Raw genomic sequence first — 22,258 nt, 5'->3', positions numbered from 1 at the left:
CAGCAGAAACTCTACAAGCCAGGAGGGAGTGGAACCAAATATTCAAACTACTGAAAGAGAGAAATTATGAGCCAAGAATAATATATCCAGCAAAGATATCCTTTAGATATGAAAGAGGAATAAAGACCTTTCCAGACATATGGAAGCTGAGGGAATTTTCTAACACACGACCTGCACTACAAGAAATACTGAAGGAGGCTATTTGACCAGCATAAATAGGGATAATTTGGGACAACCCAAACATAAAAGGGGGAGAGTAAAGGCCTGAACTGGAATATGGGAATGGAGAAAGTAAGCATGCTGAAGAAAATGGAATACTCTTAAATATGAAACTTTCTTTTACCTAAACTTAATGATAACAACTCAAAAAATAAAAAAATCCAGAACTGAAATATATCACGTAATAAAAGAAGAAACAGAGGGGAAAATCATAGAATACCACCACACAGAAATAATAGACAACAACAAAGATGCAAAGAAACAATGGAGATACAGTTTTATCAGAAAACTAAGGATAGAATGATAGAAAATCCTCACATATCAATAATCACCCTAAATGTAAATGGACTGAACTCACCAATAAAAAGGCACAGAGTAGCAGATTGGATCAAAAAACTAAACCCAACCATATGCTGTCTCCAAGAGACACAGCTCAGCTACAAGGACAAGCATAGACTCAAAGTGAAAGGGTGGGAATTGACACTCCAAGCAAATGGTATCCAGAGAACATCAGGTGTAGCCATACTGATATCAGATGAAACAGACTTCAGGATAAAAAAGGTAACAAGATACAAAGATGGACATTTCATAATGATAAAGGGGACTATACAACAAGAAGACATAACAGTCATCAATATTTATTCCCCCAATCAGGGAGCACCGAAATATACCAAGCAACTACTAACAGAACTAAAGGGAGAAATTGACCAAAGCACAATTATAGTAGGGGACCTAAATACATCATTGACAGCTATGGATAGATCATCCAAATAGAAAATAAATAATGAAATAGCAGCCCTAAGTGACACATTAGATGAAATGGACATAATTGACATATATAGAGCACTCCATCCTAAAACATCAGACTATACATTCTTTTCTAGTGTACATGGAACATTCTCAAGGATAGACCATATAATGGGACATAAAATTAGCCTCAGCAAATTTAAGAAGATTGAAATCATACCAAGCATATTCTCTGATCACAAGGCTTTGAAATTGGATATCAACTGCAAAAAGAAAGCAGGAAAAAACACAAATACATGGAGATTAAACAACATACTTTTAAAGAACGACTGGGTCAAAGAAGAAATTAAAGGAGAGATCGAAAGATACATAGAAACAAATGATAATGAAAACACATCCTACCAAAATTTTTGGGATGCAGCGAAAGCAGTTTTAAGAGGTAAATTTATATCATTACAGGCCTAGCTCAAGAAACAAGAAAAATCCCAAATAAATAACCTCATGTTACACCTTAAAGAACTAGAAAAAGAAGAACAAATGAAACCCAAGGTCAGCAGAAGAAAGGAAATAATAAAAATCAGAGCAGAACTAAATGAAATAGAAAACAAAAAGGCAATGGAGAAAATTAATGTGACAAAGAGCTGGTTATTTAGAAAGATTAATAAAATTGACAAATCCTTGGCTAGACTCACTAAGATAAAAAGAGAAAAGACACTAATAAGCAAAATCAGAAATGAAAAAGGGGAAGTTATCACGGACACCACAGAAATACAAAGGATCATCCAAGAATACTATGAAGGACTATATGCCACCAAATTCAATAACCTAGAAGAAATGGACAAGTTCTTAGAAACATATAGCCTTCCAAGGCTGAACCATGAAGAACTGGAAAATCTAAACAGACAGATCACCAGTAACGAAATTGAATCAGTCATCCAAAACTTTCTCAAAAGCAAAAGTCTCGGACCAGATGGCTTCACTAGTGAATTTTACCAAACCTTCAAAGAGGACCTAATACCAATACTGCTCAAACTCTTCCAAAAAATTGAAGAAGAGACAATACTCCCTAACTCATTTTATGAGGCCAGCGTTATCCTGATACCAAAATCTGATAAAGTTAACACATAAAAAGAAAACTATAGACCAATATCTCTGATGAATATAGATGCAAAAATCCTAAATAAAATTCTAGCAAATTAAATGCAACAATACATTAAAAAGATTATTCATCATGACCAAGTGGAGTTCATCCCAGGGGCACAAGGATGGTTCAACATATGCAAATCCATCAATGTGATACATCACATAAACAAAATAAAGGACAAAAATCATATGATTATATAAATCGACGCAAGAAAAGCGTGTGACAAGATACAACATCCATTTATGATTAAAACACTTAATAAAATAGGTATAGAAGGAAAATACATCAACATAATAAAGGCCATATATGACAAAACCTCAGCTAATCTTATAATTAACGGTGAAGAACTGAAGCCCTTTGCTCTACGTTCAGGAACACGACAGGGCTGTCCCTTATCACCTGTGCTTTTCAACATAGTGTTGGAAGTCCTCGCCAGAGCAATCAGGCAAGAGAAAGAAATAAAAAGCATCCGAATTGGGAATGAAGAAATTAAATTGTCACTCTTTGCAGATGACATGATGCTATATATAGAAAACCCTAAAGACTCCACCAAAGAGCTATTAGAAACAATAAATGAATACAGTAAAGCTGCCAGCTACAAAATCAACATACAAAAGTCCATTGCATTCCTATATACTAACAATGAAATCTCAGAAAAAGAAATAAAAAGAACAATTTCTTTTGCAATTGCAGCAAAAAGAATAAAATACCAAGGAATAAACTTAACTAAGGATATGAAAGACCTATATGCTGAAAACTATAAGATATTTTAAAAAGAAATTGAAGAAGACACGAAGAAATGGAAAGACATTCCGTGCTCATGGATTGGAAGAATCAACATAGCTAAAATGGCTGTATTACCCAAAGCAATATACAGATTTAATGCAATCCCCATCAAAATCCCAATGGCATTTTTTAAAGAAATAGAACAAAAAATCAGATTTGTTTGGAACCACAAAAGACCCCGAATAGCCAAAGCAATCCTAAGAAAAAAGGACAATACTGGAGGTGTCACACTTCCTGACTTTAGCTTGTACTACAGGGCAACAATAATCAAAACTGCATGGTATTGGCAGAAAAACAGACACACAGAGCAATGGAATAGAATTGAGAACTCAGAAATAAATCCACATAAATATGGACAGATAATTTTTGACAAAGAAGCAAAAAACATACTGGAGAAAAGACAGCCTCTTCAATAAATGGTTCTGGGAGAATTGGAAAGCCACGTGCAAAAAATGAAACTATACTGCTGTCATCATGTGCCAAAATTAATTCAAATGTCAAATAGACATATAAAAAAATGCTCTATATCACTAATCATCAGATAAATGCAAATAAAAACCACAATATCACCTCACACCAGTTAGAATGGCTATCATCAACAAGACAAATAGTAACAAGTGTTGGAGAGGCCGTGGAGAAAAAGGAACCCTCATACACTGTTAGTGGGAATGCAGACTGGTGCAGCAGCTATGGAAGGATGGTGGAGGTCCCTCAAAAAACTAAGAATATAATTACCATATGACCCAGCAATCCCTCTCCTGGGTATCTACCCCAAAAATCTGAAAACATTTATCCATAAAGACATGTGTGCTCCAATGTTCATTGCAGTTTTATTTATGGTGGCCAAGACATGGAAACAACCAAAATGTCCTTCCATAGATGAATGGATACAGAAGTTGTGGTATATATACACTATGGAATATTATTTGGCGGTAAGAAAGAAAAAATGAAATAGGACCATTTGTGACAACATAGATGGATCTTGAGATGATAATGCTAAGTGAAATAATTCAGACAGAAAAAGTAGAGAACCATATGATTTCACTGATATGTGGTATATAAACCAAAAACAACAAAAGAACAAGACAAACAAATGAAGGAACAAAAACTCAGACATAGACAATAATTTAGGGTTTACCAGAGGGTAAGGAGAGCGGGGGGTGGTAGATGAGGGTAAACGGGATCTAATACATGGTGATGGAAAGAGAACTGACTCTGGGTGGTGAACACATAATGGTATAGATAATGTATTACAGAATTGTACACCTGAAACCTATGTAACTTTGTTAACAATTGTCACCCTGATAAACTTTAATTTAAAAAAGGAAAACACATACCTGCATAAAGTTCAATGTTTCTCCTTGGCTGCATTCTTCAGTAATAACAATAAACAAGTTGTAACTATATTAGTGTACCCCATTATAATTCTAATAACAGAAATGAATTTCAAAATGATTTATATTCGTATCATGTTTAATACTACACAAAGTTATTTCATGTCTGTCATTTTATTTAATCTTCACAGAAACACTGCAAGTTAACTATTATTATCTTCCTTTGATAGGTGAGGATACTGAGGTTCCACGTTGTTAAATGACTTGCCTAATGTCTCACACACACACACACACACACACACACACACACACACACACACACAAAATAATGGCAGAGTCAGGACTCAAACTCCTGTCTTTTAAATAAAATCCAGAGCTCCTCCCAGTTATCAAAACAGTAATTAGGATTTTTTCAGCTGCTGAGCTGCGTCGATGGGAAGTTCAAAATTTAGTTGTTGTTTTGGAATTTCAGCAACTTTGATCTTACACAGGGAGCTTCTTGGGGTTTAACCACAATTTGGTCATGAGAAGCAGTGATTACCATTTGTTAGGCTATGATTGTTATCTTCTTCCTGAGAGAAGACTGTCCACAATGCAGGGCAGCTCTTTTATTTGGCGTATCTCATTCAATGGAAACACGCATTCTTTAGTGAATAACTGTCCATCGGGAAAACTGTGGAGCTGTTTCTATAGTGGTAACAGATCGGCAATAATTTCCTTTATTAATAATGTAGACAGACCTTCCCTGAGAAGATCAAAGTTGGTATATGGTGTTAAATGTGAAGTACCTGCCTTTATAGACTCAAGAAAATGTTGGAAAGCACAGCACTATTTGGTCTGAACACACTTACCCATGTGGCTGACTCTGCCTGGTTTTCTCCACCCCCATTTCCCGTCTTTTTCCCCTTCCTTATTTCATCCATTCATCTATTCATTGCACATCTGTGGAGCATCTACTATGTGCCAAACACCTTGCTTGTTGCGGGAGAAAAGAGGTGGATAACAGGCCTTCTCTGCTCTTGAGGAATGAGGCAGAGAACCAAAACTTAGAAAACTGAGACCAGACTTGCAGGTGTTGGGTGCTGCTTAAGTTACAAGAGTGGCCTAACATTGGACAGCCCTAAAGTTCCACTCATCCATCAGAGTGGGAAGGCCAGCCTTCCCCAGGGTTTCCTCCCCCTGAATTGCCCCAAAATTTCCAGGGTATTTATTTGTATCAAAAGGGTTCGATAGCACTGGATGCTCTCATGTCTTTCTAATAAATTTAGAACATAAGAAATCCGTGGATGTTAGATTGTGCGATACATACCCAAGAAACAGGCCACTCTCTGTGCTCTTTTGTTGCTCTTGCACAAAATAAACAAACACACAAACAAACAAACTCACAAAAAAATCCCTGAAACAGACAGCCATCCACTTGTGCTTTCTCTATGATTTGCTCACAGATAGAGCAGCTTTTCCTGCAATCCTTACTTAGCTAAGGGTAGTAGAAACTTTGTTCCTTTGATGAATTCACTCTAAGAAGGGGCAGAACCTTCTGGTACCCAAACCCAGATGCATATTTGCTTCCTGTATCAGCTCCCTACCTAACAGCAATGGCCAGTTTCAGCTGAGGCCCATCTAGTAGAGCCAGTTCAGACCTCTCCATGCTTGAGGTTCTAGCCCAATTTCCTTAGTCCCTAAGAAATCCTTTCCCCCTCTGGTTTGCCTCTTGATAGCCCAGAAGTCACCTACTCCCTGATGAAAGGTAGTAAGAGCATATATGCTCTTCAGAGTTCAGTGACCTACCTCTTCCACCACAGGAATGTGGTTTCTCCCCCACCCTAACAAGCAAGAACAGCATCTTTTGAGATTGGTATACACCCCCTTGCAGTGTGATCGATGTTAACAGAAACACAGTATATCCTTCACAGACGAGATTCTATTTAAGCTGCCTCTTAAAAGATGAGTGGGTGTTTCCTCAGGCATTTAAGGCAGAGAATGTCATTCGTGGCAGAATAATGAGCACATTCCAGGCATAGAGGAATAACACAGTCAAGGAGATTGTGTAATTCACTGTGACTGGAGCCTTGGGTGCAGGTGGGAATAGCAGGCAGTGGAAATGGGGAGGTGGGCATGGGCCACATGTGCATGCCACGGGGGGACCTGTAGCCAGGTAGGATTATAGATATAATGAACTCAGCATCTCTCCATAGCCCAACAGTAGCACTGGGCCCTTCTAAAGAGAGAGGGCAGAAGATGGGAAATTGTATCAAAGAATTCTCCTTGTCCTGCTGTCACATCTGCACTTTGATCCACTGGAATTTCTGTGGCCATTGTCTTTTCCTACTGTATTCTCCAGCTGGAACTTGGGTTCTCAGTCTTACTCTGTGGTTGAGTGGGGCCACTGAGAGTCACAAAGTTTAGCAATAAAGATCATACATCAGCCATGCTCACGTCTTCCCATCCCCCTAGAATGAAATGCAAATTCCTTATCAGCGTCTTACGTGATTAGGCACTTTCCAACTTCTCTGATATCATCTTTTATTTTTTTCTTCCTTGCCTCTTATATTCCAGCCACACTGGTCTCCTTGCTGCTCCTCCTGCATGCCAAGCATGTTCCCAACTTCCAACTTTTGCACTTTATCGTCCTACTTTCATTCTTTTCCTGGACCGTTTTTCTCCTAGGTGTCCACATGGCTTGCTCATATCATTAACTCTTGGCTCAAATGCCATCTTCGGAGAGGGATTTTCTCTGATCACTCTATCTACAACAACTTCCCATCCCTTTAGCTTGCTTTATATTAAATGATGCATTTGCTTACTTGTCTTTTGTCTTTCTCCTTCATTAGAGTGCAAGCTCCATGAAGGGAGTGGTTTTGTCTGTCTTGTACATTGCTGTATCCTCAGGACCTAGAACAGTGCCCAACATAGAGTAGGTGCTCAATATCTATTTCCCGAGTGGATGAATGAATGAATGAATGAATGAATGGAAGTCTAACCTCTAACCCCTTGAAGAAAAGAGCAAAGTGCAGGGCAGAAAGATCTTGGAAGAGAAAACCAAGAGGAAACTCCTTTATACAATGTCTTGCAGCCACAGAGACAGAAATGATGATTTGTTAGCTCTGGGAACTTCTCAACCAGTATTGCAGGGACTCTAGGGCAGAGGTCATTGCACAGAACTTTGCTTTCTACAAAGTAGCCTTAGGTGTGTTCCACATCGTTTAAAAATGAAGCATCAGTTTTTGCATTATGTTTTGTCAAAGGCTGGTGATCTGAGTGGGAAGATTGCCAAGTCCCATTGTATCCAATCTGAGGTCAATGCAAGGAAAGATTGGGAGCGATGGATTTAGATGTCCAAACATTTTCTGTTCAGAAGTGTGGCTTTTCTCTTACTCAGACTTTTTATCAAGTCAGAACTTCCTGAGCTGTGCAGAATTCCTTGCTTAAGCCTGGCTACTTCTCGTTGGCACCACAAAACTCCTGGGAGTCTGCCTGTTTGCTCACTTACAGGAAAGAACCTGGGGCCACTCTTGCAGGTCACTGCACACTAACTGCCCTCTCTGGACTTGAGCTTTCCTGCAAGCCCTTTGCATAGCCCCAGTCAACTTTTGGAAGTCCTATTTACTGCTTATTCCCATTTACTCTTTACAATAAATAGGCTGTCATGATCCTCAGGGCCAGTCATGCTCCATTAGCTTTGTGGATTTGATGCAAAGATGAGTGAGACTGGTTGGATAACATGGAGTTGGGTAACAGGAGATAATGCACCCCTTCTCCTCCCTTGAGATGCAATTTCAGTTGTTCCCACAGTATGTTTTCATTGTACAGTAGATGCAAGAGCTCCAGCTAGTGTGAGAACCGAGCTTGGATAAGAAAAACACAGTGATGGCACAGTTCCTGCAGGACTCCCATGCTATTTTCTCAGCATTAAGAAAACCCAACAGTGTCTAAACAGCTGACCTTGTGGTGTGTTGGTAGGTTTGCACAATTCCCGAGGGTCATATTAGCGTATGCATTTCAAGAGGGCGATCAAGCTGACTTTGGAAAAAGCAAGACTTGGGTGCATTTAAGAATCGACTTCCATCTACATTCTCCCTGAGGCAGAGGAGAAGAGTTGCTGAAGTCTCCCCAGGTACACGTAGACATGCCTGGGTCACAGTGATAGGTGGAAACAGCTCAACTCTTAGTAGCACAGGGGAGCTGTTGTTTTTGTTTTGTTGTTTTGTTTGCTTTTTAATTGTCATTTGTCCCTTTGCTTGTGTATATCCCAGAATAATGTTTGTTGGAAATAACTGTGGACCTTCACTGTGTTGCATCAGCCTCTTTCTTGTTCTGGAAATTATTAGTGAGTGTTACTCAGTTGCTGGTTGGTAGAGAACAATAATTCCTCATCAGCTGGGGTGAAGTTCCCTGGTGGCCTTTTTTTTTTTTTTTTTTCCCTTCTGTCTACACAATATTCCCACATCTCCCATCTCATGTTGTAATCTCTCTTGTTACATTAAGCCTTCAGACTTTTCTTAAGTTATTGCTTATAAAGACAGTATTTAGAAATTGTTTATAAAGTTATTTTTAGTGGGAAGCCATGCAATGAGCTCCAATTGTCACCTTTCCAAAATTCCAGGAGGCTTGAAGGGAATTCTGCTAAATTCTAGGGACTCAAGCCAGTACAGTTCTTGTCTGGGGTGCTAGCACTCCCGTCGTCACTGCCCCTGGGTCTGTCAGCCACCACAAAAGTCACTACGGAAAACTCTTCCACTCTAAGCCACCTCTTTGATAAGCTGGACCAATGACTACATGCTGTATGAGGCAGGAACCCTGTCTGCTTTGATCAATGTTGAACACCCAGTGCTTAGCACAGTGCTTGCCTTGTAGTAGGTGCTCAATAAATCCATGTTGAGTGAATGAGTAACTTTCCCTTGTATGAATTGCCCATTTTACTATTGATGGATCTGAGATCGCCAGATAGCTGTTGCTCTTGCTGGATGGATATGATTGGGTTTTTTCTCTTAGTTACATGGATGTGATGTTCTAATGCTGTCTTCAGGGAAAAACAACAAGCTCTGATTATCTATGGTGTTAGAAATCGGCACCATGGGATTCTTAGCTGGGATAGGGTGAATGGGGCCATAATGCTGGTAATATTCTGGAAGTGATGCGGATGTGTCCACTCCGTGAAATTTCATCAAGCGTACACTTTCGATTCGAGCACTGTTCCTCTGTGTGTGTGTTATTCTTCATTAAGAATTTTGACTAAGCAGACTCTGGAGCTAAATGTCTAAGTTCATATCCTGGCTCATCCATTCATTTTCTAGCTGGATGGCCCGCGACAAGTTACTTGACATTTCTATGACTCACTTTCTTCATCTGTAAATCAAGAATGATCATACATCTATATCATGGGAATTAAATGAGTGAATTCTTAGTAAGTATTCAATAAATGTTAATTATTATTGGCAGTTGTTTTCAGCAGGTGAGATGTTTCAAACCTGATACAATAAAAAACTTGGAAAGTAGCATGGGGAGGTCATTAGATTACTTCTTTCCCTCCAAGCAGGATCGCTCTTAATTTCTCAAGATCTATGTCCTTCTTAAATGTCTGTCTTGTATATTTGCTTTGAGTCACCTTCCAAAGTTTACAGACCCTAGAGACCGAATAAGCGTTAAGATCCACTATAAAAATACTTGTCTTTCACATTTTTAACTAGCGAATCTCTATGAATTACAATGCTAGGGCCAGGAAAGCTCTTAGAAAATATCCTATCTGTGCTGTCTAACATGGTAGTCAGTAGCCATAGGTGGCTATGTAAAATTAGTTCTGAATTAATATGAAATGAAAATTAAAAAGGCAGCTCCTCAACTGCAGTTACTACACTTTCAGTACGTGATTTCCAGAGCCATACCTGACAGTGTAGATATGGAGCATTTCTATCCTATCAGAAAGTTCTACTGGAATTGATGCTCCTTGATGAATCTTCTCATTACATACATGAAAACATTGAAGTTCTGAGTGGTACCATGATTATACCAAAGTCACACAGCTAGTTCAGGACATAACTGTACTATAATTTGATTTCTTGATTTCTATGCCAAAGTATTTTTCATTTGGCCACAAAGACACTAGAAGATCCACAGGGCCCTCCCCTCTATTTTCTCTGGGGGCATAATTTTGATGACTTCAGATCGTCCACACTCTGATACCACATCCCTGAGTCTGAAGGAAGACTATGTCTCCATTTTACTAATTGGGAAATGCATTTCATTTTAGTGTCTTTTCTTCTAGGAATCAGTAGGTCAGGGGTCACATACACAAAGTGTAACAAGTTATAGTTAGTTAATGATAATTGCCAATACTTACTGAGCATTTACTATGCCCAGTTATTTCCTCTAAGTGATTTACACTCAGGTGAGGAGTGTGAGACACAGAAAGGTTATTTGGTGTGCCCAAGGTCATAGCTAGCAAGTGGTAGGCTTGGCATTTGAACCTCGAGCACTCTGGCCTAGAGCCCCTGCTCTTACCCACTGCACTGTACTGTACTTACTGAACAGCTGTCCTGCAGAAAGCGTTGTGAAAAATCCTGGTGAAAGCTGAGGGTAATGACAAAGAATAAGAAGGCAAAGTCCTTGCTCTCAAGAAATCAATAATCTGCTTATGGCCTGGAAGTAGAGGAAGAGAGTAGCGTAACCAGGTACATTATTTCTGTATACTTTTTAGTATTTATAATCACACAGATACTTATGGATTTGGCATTCTGCATCTCTAAACCCACTCCCTTTCTTCTCTTTCTTTTTGTGAAAAAACAAAACAAAGCAAAACAAAAAACACCACCACCACCAACAAAACATGTCCAAAGTGAAGCTCTTCAATGATAAATGCCCTTCCAACAGTTGATTGTTTCCAGGTAGGCCACCTTTACCTAGTCCCCCTCTCAGGGCTTCAGATCCATCTGGATGTGCTCCTGAGAATACATCTTGTTGACTTTACAGGCTGGAGGAGAATGAGGGGAGGGTTGTAGAGAGATCTCTTAATGCTTTAATTATATTTCTAAGCTCCTCACCAGGGGTTTCTCACTAAGGCCCTTGAATTAAGTATGTTTGTGACAAGAAGGATTTTTGCATAGATTGACTAAATATGAGAGGTCTTTTTTTTATTTTTTAGAGTTGATGCATTTAGTAGTTGATTTCACTGTTTGGCAGCAATCATTTTCATTTTTTAAAAAATATCCTTGCCCACACTTGCTACTAAAACCGCATTGGCACCCAGCTAGCAACAGCAGTGTTTAAACACGCTGTGGCTGGCACCATTGAAACAACAGAAAGGGCTTTACACTCTCAAAGCTCCTGACTGTGCTGTGCAGGGTCTCTTCCAAGATCTCAAGTAGATGAACGAATAATGTACCAAGGTGCAGTTATCATTGTGAATTGGTCCAATCATAGGACGCTATTATTGAGTTACTAGGAGAGAAAGATTTTTATTATTCATGTTCCATCTACTTTGATATTTGAATTTGACTTGTTTGTACTCAACATATTCTGCATTTGGCAAAAGACCTCAGCCAAGGTTACTGATAATTTTCAGAGAATGTTCTGGATCACAGGTGAACAGAGCTTCTGAAGAAGTCACTTCCTTAGACCTGTGGCGCCAGGGAATATCATACGATTAAATTGATTGTTTAGCATAAATTGTGCTTTGTTTCTCTAGTTTTAGGCTGCAGGGTAAATCTTGCTGGGTATTATAAAGAAACTGGAGATTAGAGTAGAGGCTTTATCAACTGACCTCCACTTAACTAACTCACCGGCTTAACTGCCACTACTTCTGTACAGGATACTATCTCTTACTTGCCAGCAGCCTTCTTAATACTACTCCTACTGAGGGGTGGTGGTTTTGTTTGTTTGTTTTTAACAAAAGAAATGTATTTTCTCACAATTTTGGAAGGTCAAAGTTTGAAAACATGGTGTTGGCTGGGATGGTTTCTTCCAAGGCCTCTCTCTTCTTGGTTTGTAGATGGCTGGCTGTCTTTCCCTGTGTCTTCACATAATCATCTTTCTGTGTGTCTACTGGGTTTCAATTAACTGACCAATTACCTGATCCTGACTGTGCTAAATAAGAGAGCCCCAACTATTCTTTTATAAATTCTTAATCTTTTAGTTTCTTACTCCACGTTTCATTTGCTAGGTTAGGGAGAAATCTGTTGGGTCTAGAATGGGAGAAACTGGAGGGAAAGATCAAACGGGCCTGGAGAAGAAATGGATATGCTTTCCTTGCCTAGATGGAAGGTATGCTGAGGAAGAACGGCGGAGATGTAAATGAATCAAGAAGGCCCTGAGCGGTGTCCTGGGCTGGACGTGAAACTCATCAATAAAGCAGTTGCAGAGGTTGATGGTAACCATGGTGGCTTAGGAAGATAGGAAGATCCTTGGCCCTCTCTGATCTGGAGTGATACTTAAGGCAATGGTGACTGTTTTTGTATGCACAGTACAGGCTTACTGCTTGCTCATTGGGCTTTCCATTCATTCAACCTGCTTCCACAATGCTTTGTTAGCTTCTGGGCTGACCTGGTAACAAAGCTTTGGTAGATAAAGCTCCACTCATGGTTTTGAGGGAGGAGGGAATGGGTTTCAGCTCCTTGGCTTGATGGCTTTCTGAGAACTCTTTTTCATCAAAGACTCCATTAATTTCTTCTGAGTCTTTCACATGACCTTTACAAGGGCATATTTTAACTAAACACGAGACTAAAGCTAATTGGACTGTTTTAAAGCAATTACTCTGCAGTATCACTAAAGTTTATCTGGCAATTATGTCATTCATACAACATGGCTGGTAAGCAACTGCTCAGAGTCCTGAGAAATGGAAGAGGGACTGTGTCTTTACTGAGGCCACTTTATAAGCTCAGACCACCCAGACGTTCAAGCACACAGAAAATTTAAATATTTAGGGCAGATTTTGACATAGTGAACCATGTTCAAGCATCACGATCTTACTTGTGTTTATACTGACCGAAGACCTTCTTTTTACTCTATTTTCCCCCTATTTCCTAAAATGCATCGTTAAAATGACAGAACTTGGCTTAGCTTAAAACCAAGGCTAGACCTTTAGAACCTTTGATTTTGAATGTACATTGAATAAAATATTTTTAACTTCCACTTAATATAAACAAGATGTTTTGCCTCTGCTCCAACCCAGATTTTTCCTCCTTTTCAAAAGCCTTTATGGACTCTCACTAACCCTATCCATAAATAGTGAACTCGTGAGAGACTCAGAACACCATGTACTGTTGCACTTGTGGGTACAGGTTTACAAGCTTCATTACACAAACTGAGATTTGTCTTATTAGAATGTCAGCTTCTTAAGGGACTGGTATCTCTCCTTTGTGTCTAGACCAAAATTTTCTTAATGAGGAAGGAGGGGAAAGTGGAAAAAGGCAAGTCAGTGTGATGTTCCAGGTCTTTGACAGCTTTTATTGCTCTTCTTTTGCTCCCCAGACAGATAAAGATCAACTTTCCCAAGATACCCTCTCCGTCCACACTTTCCAAGACTGGAAACTGTCTGGGAACAGAAGGAGTCAGAGTTTCAAGATGGGGGGGTGGAGGTTGGTTAGAATAGCCCTGTGTTTCCTCCTCACTGACCCCAGCCCTGGCTTTATTTTTTTAAAAGTCAAGACTCAGAAGTTGCTTTATAGATTTTGTAGCCTACTTGCCTCAGTAGAAAAGTTCCTTGAATGAAGTATTCCAACGCACCTGGGCTCTTGGTCCTGGCTCGGAGACTGTGGCTATCTCCACTCTCCAGATGGGCACACAGCGGTGAGAAACAAAGACTCAACAGGAGGCTTGGTCTTAGTCTTCTTGTTGTCGTCCCTTACTTGGTGAGGATGGGACAAGTTCTCATCCTTATTAAGAGGAATATGTTGAGGATATATGTGAGTGTTTCAGTAAGATAAGTCCTTTCAGAATCTAGAAAGATGCTATAAAAATATCACAGAGCATTGTAAAAGCAAAATATTGTCATGGCTGCAGAATACTGCAGTTCCCATGGATTGGACAAAAATGTTTCCCTGAATTAAGTGGGTTGTTTTTATCTAGGTTTCTAGGCATGGACAAAAAGCACCATCATCTAAGAGTGTCTGAATTCATTTCTTACTTCTCTGCATCCTCACGTCATTTCCCCAGTTACCTTCTCCAGAGCCCTTGGCATACCTGTGTTGAATTATACCCATGTAGGTCTATCTCAATTACATAATATTGAGGGCTGGCATCATGTATATTCACTCCTGTAATCTCAATAGCAGCTAGTCCAGTATAATTTCTGCACAGCAGGTGCTCACCAAAGTTTAGTGAACTGAAGCACTAACTTCTCTGTAAATTCTGTGGCTTGTTAGCTCAGGTGCACAGCATGGTCTGCTCCCAATGTTGGACAATCAGATTTGGTATTTCAGGCATGCTGGGAATTGTCATCACTGTATATGAAAGACACCCCTATTCAGTGACATTTTCTTTCTTTCTTTTTTTTTTTTAATTTATTGGGGTGACAATTGTTAGTAAAATTACATAGATTTCAGGTGTACAATTCTGTATTACATCACCTATAAATCCCATTGTGTATTCACCACCTAGAGTCAGTTCTCCTTCTATCACCATGTATTTGATCCCCTTACCCTCATCTCCCACCCCCCACCCCCCTTACACTCTGGTAACCACTAAACTATTGTCTGTTTCATTGACATTTTCTATAACCCCCTGGGGGTAGCTTCAAGTGGATTCTGAAAATCAAGTGTCTATATTCTTGTATTCATACATTTATTTATCAATTCAATAAAATAAGTACAGAATCAAGAAGAAGCAATAGCTGTGACTCACTGTTGCGTGCTTTTATCATTCAGTTGAGTTTACTTGTTTTGACTTTTAAAATTAAGATTTTATTTATGAGTATCATATACTAATGGTAAAATATTTAGAAAACATAGAAATGAATAATAAAATAAAGATTAAAGGAATGTTACCAAAGATAAATATTATTTATAGTTTGCTATATTTTTTTAAAGTTTCTTCATATGTACGTACAAAATTTGGTATGACAATTAAGTTCGTGAACTCATCCTAGGAAAAAGTGCTACATACCTCATTGCTGAATATCACTGCAGTCACCTTCGAAGTACTCCCCTTGGGAAGCTATGCACTGACGCCAGCGCCTAGTCCACCCTTCAAAGCAATTTTGGAACTCTTTTTCTGGAACGGCTATCAGAGCTGTCATTGTATTACCCTTGATGTCCTGAATGTCATCAAAATGTCTTCCTTTCAATATTTCCTTTATCTTCAGGTAAAGAAAGAAGTCATTGGGGGCCAGATCAGATGAGTAGGGAGGGTGTTCCAATACAGTTATTTGTTTACTGGCTAAAATCTCCCTCACAGACAGTGCCATGTGAGCTGGTGCGTTGTCGTGATGCAAGAGCCATGAATGGTTGGGAAAAAGTTCAGGTCGTCTAACTTTTTCATGCAGCCTTTTCAGCACTTCCAAATTGTAAACTTGGTCAACTGTCCAGTTATTACAAATTCATAATAAGTAATCCCTCTGATAAAAAGATTAGCAACATCATTGCAACAAGTTTGCGAAGTTAATTGTCACACATTCACGTGCGTGCATGTGCATCTCACCCTGCTCTTTTTAATGTTTTATCATAAATATTTTTACATGTCATTAAAAATCTTACAAACATTACATTTAATGATGCCCATTGAGTGCTTATACCATAATTTACTGGAACTCCCCTGTTAATGGGCATTAAGATTATTTTTACATTTTGGCTATTATAAATAATGTGGTGATGAAAAACTTTGTGCTTAAAACTTTGTTAGTATTTTGCTTAATTTCCTAAGAATGGATTCTCAGAAGTAGAACGGGTGAGTCAAGTTGCATGAATATTTTCAGGCCTCTTGATACGTATTTTCAAATTGCACATATTTTCAAATTGCTTTCCAAAACGTTTGTGCCAATCTATATTGCCACTAACCAGCATGTATTCTATCATTATACTTAGAGGTTTAAAAAAAATCACACTGGACTCTCATTATGGAATTGTAGAGTGCAATTTCAAAGCAGGGACTTTGTCCTGAGTCTTTCTAATAAGGGTCTGGTCTTGGAGCCCATTAGTTAGCTATTTAGTTAATTAATCCATCTACTTTTTTCATTCATTGTATTGAATTTAAAAGGGAAGAATTTCTGTGTTGGTTGATAGGATTAACAAATACTTGAATTTCTAAGAAAAAGACCTTTTTAGTGAAGCTGTTTGGCCTACTGTACTGTGGTAGGCACATTGTATGCATATTTGTTTCTTCCCCTGCAGTCATTATAGGTTAGCTCCCAAATTAAAAGGCTAGAAAAGGTTCTCTCCTAAAAATATTCTGCTTTGAGGTCCTTGGAAGAACAATCTATCCATACAAATAATGTTTTTTATTTATTGTTGTTATAATCCAATGAAGTCTTGAAACTATCCCTCAGGGCATAGAAAAAGGCCTAGAATTTTTTTCGGCTCCACATTTTAGCCAAGGTAGTTAAGTCTATCAAAGATGAATAGCTGTTTCGAAGCACTCTCACTGGAGATTTTATTCAAGTTCTTTCAGGAAGATTTCAGGGTCTTCACCTGTAAGATGAGGATGATGGACCAGATGAATATTTAGGTTCCTCCCAACTATAATAATGTCCTAGGTCTCTGATCGTTTTTCAGAAGGGGATGTTCCTGGAAGATGCAGATTTGAGATTTAGGCGTGATATTTGAGAAAGGACAATGCTACCCTATATGGAAAGTATTTGGTTTAACTAGCATCTTTACCATCAAGAACAAGGGCATCAGGGCTCTGAATAGGGACCAAGTGTTCAAAGGGGTAAAAGAATTGGACTATTTTCTCTGAGGCTGGGAAGATTGGTTTATTTCACTAATCTAGTTGGAGATATGGAGGACATCCATGCAAAAAATAAATGACACTACAAGGCATCACGTGGTCAGGAGGTTCAAATAGTACTGCAAATGCTTTATTTCTATGCACAGTAAAGAGGCAGATAAGGGTGCACAGAGGACATCAGTGTCAATGGCATCACCAAGGTTAATGAATAAAAATCAGCCTTTGATACCCAACATGTCAATTGGAGAAGAGCGTGCTCTGGGATATCTGGAGAAAGAACAGTCTATAACATCTGATGGGTTCGAATAGCATATACACAGAAAACATCACAAAAGCACTTTTTTGAAGCTAAGAGAGAGAATAGACTTTGGACAATTTAAAGAAAGTGATGTTTTATCTGTTAGCTCCTCTGTTACTGAGGTGTCATAAGGCGAAATGACTAGATTAAAAATAGGACAAAAAGCATAGGGTACTCTAAAGGGAAATGAAGACACTGAGTTTATAGCACTCTTTGTGACAATGATATGTCTAAGGTCATCCCTGTATCACCTCCCTTCTCTCAGCCCTCCCCTTCCTTACCCACACTCTTTGTTCCTTTCGTGGTACCATTAGGAACAGAGCACTTGCTTGGAAAGACCAAGAGTCTGATCCCAAAAGATAAACTTTTGTTTTTAAAATTCTAAGCAAAAGGCCTCACACATAGTAAATGCTTAATATTTATGTGATTTTGGGAAGGAAAATATAAGGAGGGTCATTTATCATGGTTTAAATTGAAAACACAACAAAACTGCCTATCAAAAATGAATGTAAGTAGAAGTATCTACAAGAATTTAAAGTCCACCATTAAAAACTTTAAATAGTTTGGTCTTGAAGAGTTTGGTCTCAGATCCAAAACAATCTGCTTTTTCTTGATGTTATGAAAATTCCATTGGCTGAAAGAACACCAATGTGAACATAATTTGAGAGAAAATGCCCCTCTTTCCACTTCAGTAGAAATGGTCTGAGTGAGCTAGTAGCCTCCCTTTAGGGTCTGTGCGTCCACTGCATAAGCTGACTTTTCACCGGATGACTCTAAAAAGACCCCCAAAAGATGTGATTCCAGTGAGTGTGCTGCAACTGAATGCCAAGGCCTAAGGTTCATATTTGATGGATTGGTTCAGGGGTCAGTGCCAACTTCACCGGGTGTGTTGTGTATCTTGCAACATGAATGGATTCATGCTGTAAAGTTTGACAGCTGTGGCGCCAGAAGATAAACAAAATTACAAGATCATTTATGAAACCTGGTCTTGCTGGAAAAACAGGAGAATGGGTGGCTGTCCAAGATCTTTCAAGATCAGGCAGGTACTGACAATGGCTTCTTCTTGGATGATCATGCCCCTCCAAAACAGCCGCGCTTGGGCACAATCAGAGCAGCAGGTCGGGCCAGCCGGGTCTGGCCGAAGGCTTGGTTTTCAGGTGCCTCCAGGCCTCGCTTATCGGCAGGCTGATGGCTCATCAGCAAGGCAACATACCCATAAGACACAGATGCCGGTGTGGAGGGTGAGGACCTACTCTCTGTCCACTCCTCAAGAGAGGGGAGTGTTGGCAATGAACTAGCTTGAGAAATGTTAGCAAATAGAAAATGTGTTAAAGCAAGACTCATCCAAGATTGGCATGGGTTACACAGAAAGGCTATTCTGGGACAACTTGAGAAAGATTTAAATTGGACAGAGTATCATATAGAAAGGATTTAAATATTTGAAGCCTAAGAAAAGAACCCCCCCCCCCTTCTTCCCCCGGGATAATCTGTGCAGGTATTTTTCAGGTTTATGAAGCTATGACTTTCACATATACACATGAGGAATGTGATCCTCTTTTGTTATTTTCTTGCTATCAGGCTGTGAAAGAAGACTAATTATAAGTGTGTGCTGGCATCAAAAATGTCTTTTCCTGATTAATTTGAAAAGGCCAGAACTTGAAAACCATTATTTTCTTTCTAGATTTGATTATATGCAAATAGGATGGCTCCAATTTCTGAAAAGTTAGATTCTTAGGTTTTCTTGACCATGGTTGGTCAGCTTACTGCATCCTTGCAGTAGCTGAGAAAGCCAAGATCACAAGGTCAAAACCACCTCTTTTTGAAATCCCAGTGACCAGTTGAATGGCCCCTTGACATAACTTTGTATGTGCAGGGAAAATCATGGCCCCACGGGGGCCAAACAGGACTGGCTTGTGGAGTATCTGAGGCCACACCGTTCTCGCCACACCACTTCTGGGCAGCCTCATGACTTTTCCAAGCCAGTCAGCCATTCTGCAGGCTCTTCCCTTGCTCATTTGTAAATAAGCAGCTTAGGGAAGTCAAAAGAGCAGAGGATTGGGAGCCAGGGCTCGAGTTCTAGCTTCAGCACTATTTGGTTGTATGACTATTGATTTTTGACTTGGAGTCTTCACTTGTCTGTGAAATTGAGAGGCTTCACTTACGTACTATCTAAGAAGCTTGAAGTGTGAATTTTCTCTGATCCAAACCTTCGAAGTTTGTCTATATTCATGGACTGTAGCGTACTTCCTCTTTCTGCTTCTCTCTCTATTGTAGAACTGGCTCTACCTCCAATAAGGGATTTTGGAGGTTGCTGTCAGATGTGCTAGAGATGACTGGATATTTAGACACAGAATTGGTTAAAATTTCCACCACGACCACGATCAGAGGCTGGGAGAGCTGTTCTGCCCTTTCATATCCATGCCTCATGTTGTCACTTGTGACTTCTCCCCTTCTCGTCTGCCCTGAATGCTCATTCTAATTTGATTCCACATGGATAAAAATGTTGAGAGAAGGCCAAGTTCATAGCAGGGTTTTAGCCAGTTCTTGAACCTTTCAAGGATGACACATACTTTTGCCTAGGCTTGTGGAATAATATAAGATGTATTATGCGTAGTTCTTTTTTCAGGGGCTTACAATCAAGTTGGAGAGACAAGACAGATATACATGTGTTAATTTTACCTTCATGTTTTAAATGAAATTATGAATCACTCAGTCTAGTTTTTTTCTGGTTGATTAACAAAATCCATAGCAACCTTGGGGAGACCCTGGCTACTCCTTAGATGGATTTACTCTTGACTGTGGTTCAGAAAAAAATCAGTCAGGGCTGGTGGGGATTATAAGGATGATGCAGATGTTACTTTCAGTTCTTTTGCTTTTCTTCTGGAAAAACCAACTTCCTTCATTTATCGTACTATATGCCAGGCACTTTCTAGTCCTGAGGTATGAGATCTTTAGAGCCACACATAGACCTGGGTTCTAATCTGGCCAGTCTTGTGATTTCTGTGATCTTAGACAAGTTATTTATCTTTCTAAGCCTTAGGTTTCTCCTCTTCATATTGAGGGATAGCAGCGTCTCCTTCAGATGTTGTGAATATTAAATAAGATAAATTATATATATGCCTAGTATTTGGAAAGCATTCACTAAGAGGTAGCTATTGTTAAGAAGATAAAGTCCTCAGCTCCCAGGGATCCTAAGTATCATGGTGGAGACAGACATACAAAGTTACAATCTCATGGAAATACTGGTCTGTTGGCGTTGGCACCTCACTGGCCGTGCTTGGTGCCAGGTGAACATTGGTTCTTCTTGTTTTTCTGTCTCTTTCATGTCATGGGTCAACATCATAGTTGTTTACTGCTGTGGACATTTGTGACAGGTTGACTAATGTCCACAGCAGGGCATGTAAGTTCTTTTATCCTCTTCCAGTATGTCTGGCAGTAGGGAGAAGAAATGGAGAAGGATTTTTGTTTTGTCTCAGTGTGGAAGACTTTCTAATGCACTCATTTTAGGTGGCGGTTCAGAATACTTGCTTTCTTCCAGGAATTCACAAGCTCAATTGATGGGTAAGATCAGAGAAGGTGGCACTTTGTCTTCCCAATGAATTTTCCTAGAACTCTGCTGGTTCTTTCTGCCAGAGCAAACCTCACTTTGGGGAAGGCAGTGTCAGTTCCATATAAAGAGGATAGACCTGACATGACCTACTGAGTTTTATGCTCAGTCCTTTACATGCATATTAGACTATTGTAATCCCCACTTTACAGACAAGGAGACTGAGGCATGGAGAGGAAATAGCTGTCCATGGTCACACAGTTTAGAAGCTGGGCAGCTAGGATTTAACTTTTGGCTAAACTCAGTAAATTCTCACTCCTGGACTTTTAGGGAAGCTTAGAAAATTCATATACACATGCCTAATAGCTACCTATTTACACAGGACTAGAAATTCTCCAGGCCCAGACATTCTGATTTAATTGGTAGCCTGGGGTAGGGTCCTAGAGTTAGCATTTTAAACAAAGCTTCTTTTACGATTCTAAGGTGCAGCTGGGGTGAGAACGGTTGGCTTAACTCCTTCGTTCTACTATACCACTTTTCTACCCAAATAGCAGATTTCCCCCATTAAAGTACCAGGAAGTGCTTCCAAAACCACATTTTAGAAACAGGAACAGAAAATTTCTGGACAGGTTTGAATTGGTGCGAACTTTTTAGTCACTTCCCTTACTCTTTTCAGTGGACAAGCATTTCTAAGCGTCTGTGGTCCATAGAGCTCAGAGGCAATGGTTGTTATTACAAATTCCAAGGGAAGAAAGAATCTATAAAGATCTTCCTGCATCGTAACTGGTTTGAATTTCTGTTGGTCAGAAATGCTCCCTGACTGTCCTTCATTTCCGGAGGAAATTTTGGCTGACGATGAGCTTCCTCTTCCTTCCTCTCTGTTTGGTGGTTTCCTCTTGGGTCACCTGAACTTCGGTTGAAGTTCTGTAGCCCACTTGGTTACCACAAGGAACAATGCATGGTCCTTCGAGGCAAGAGCTGAAGCCTGTGTCTCGATGGTCATTTGACTTAAGGTGACATGCTCTTGGAAACAGATCCAGACATTGCCACAGTCCCATATGGTAACTGCCACTCTGCTTCCACCAATACTGTAAAACTCCGTTCCAACAGAAACTGCCTGCCAGGCTGGTTAGGCCCTGCTCTCTTAGAACTGGCCCTTCATGTGCACACTGTGCTGTCAGTGCTGCTTAGTTATGGCCTTTGACATTTCTAAGAATATTTTCCCCCTGCATTTAAAAGGAAAATTTTGAAAAACCAAATATTTTTAACTAGAAGGCAGTATTTCCAAATCTTTGAAAGATTATTAAGCA

Source organism: Rhinolophus sinicus, chromosome 3, assembly GCF_057876585.1.
Source record: "Rhinolophus sinicus isolate RSI-liver-muscle chromosome 3, RSI-T2T, whole genome shotgun sequence".
NCBI classification, from domain to species: Eukaryota; Metazoa; Chordata; class Mammalia; order Chiroptera; family Rhinolophidae; genus Rhinolophus; species Rhinolophus sinicus.
The sequence above is the reverse complement of the archived record's forward strand: the minus strand, read 5'-3'. Positions refer to the sequence as shown.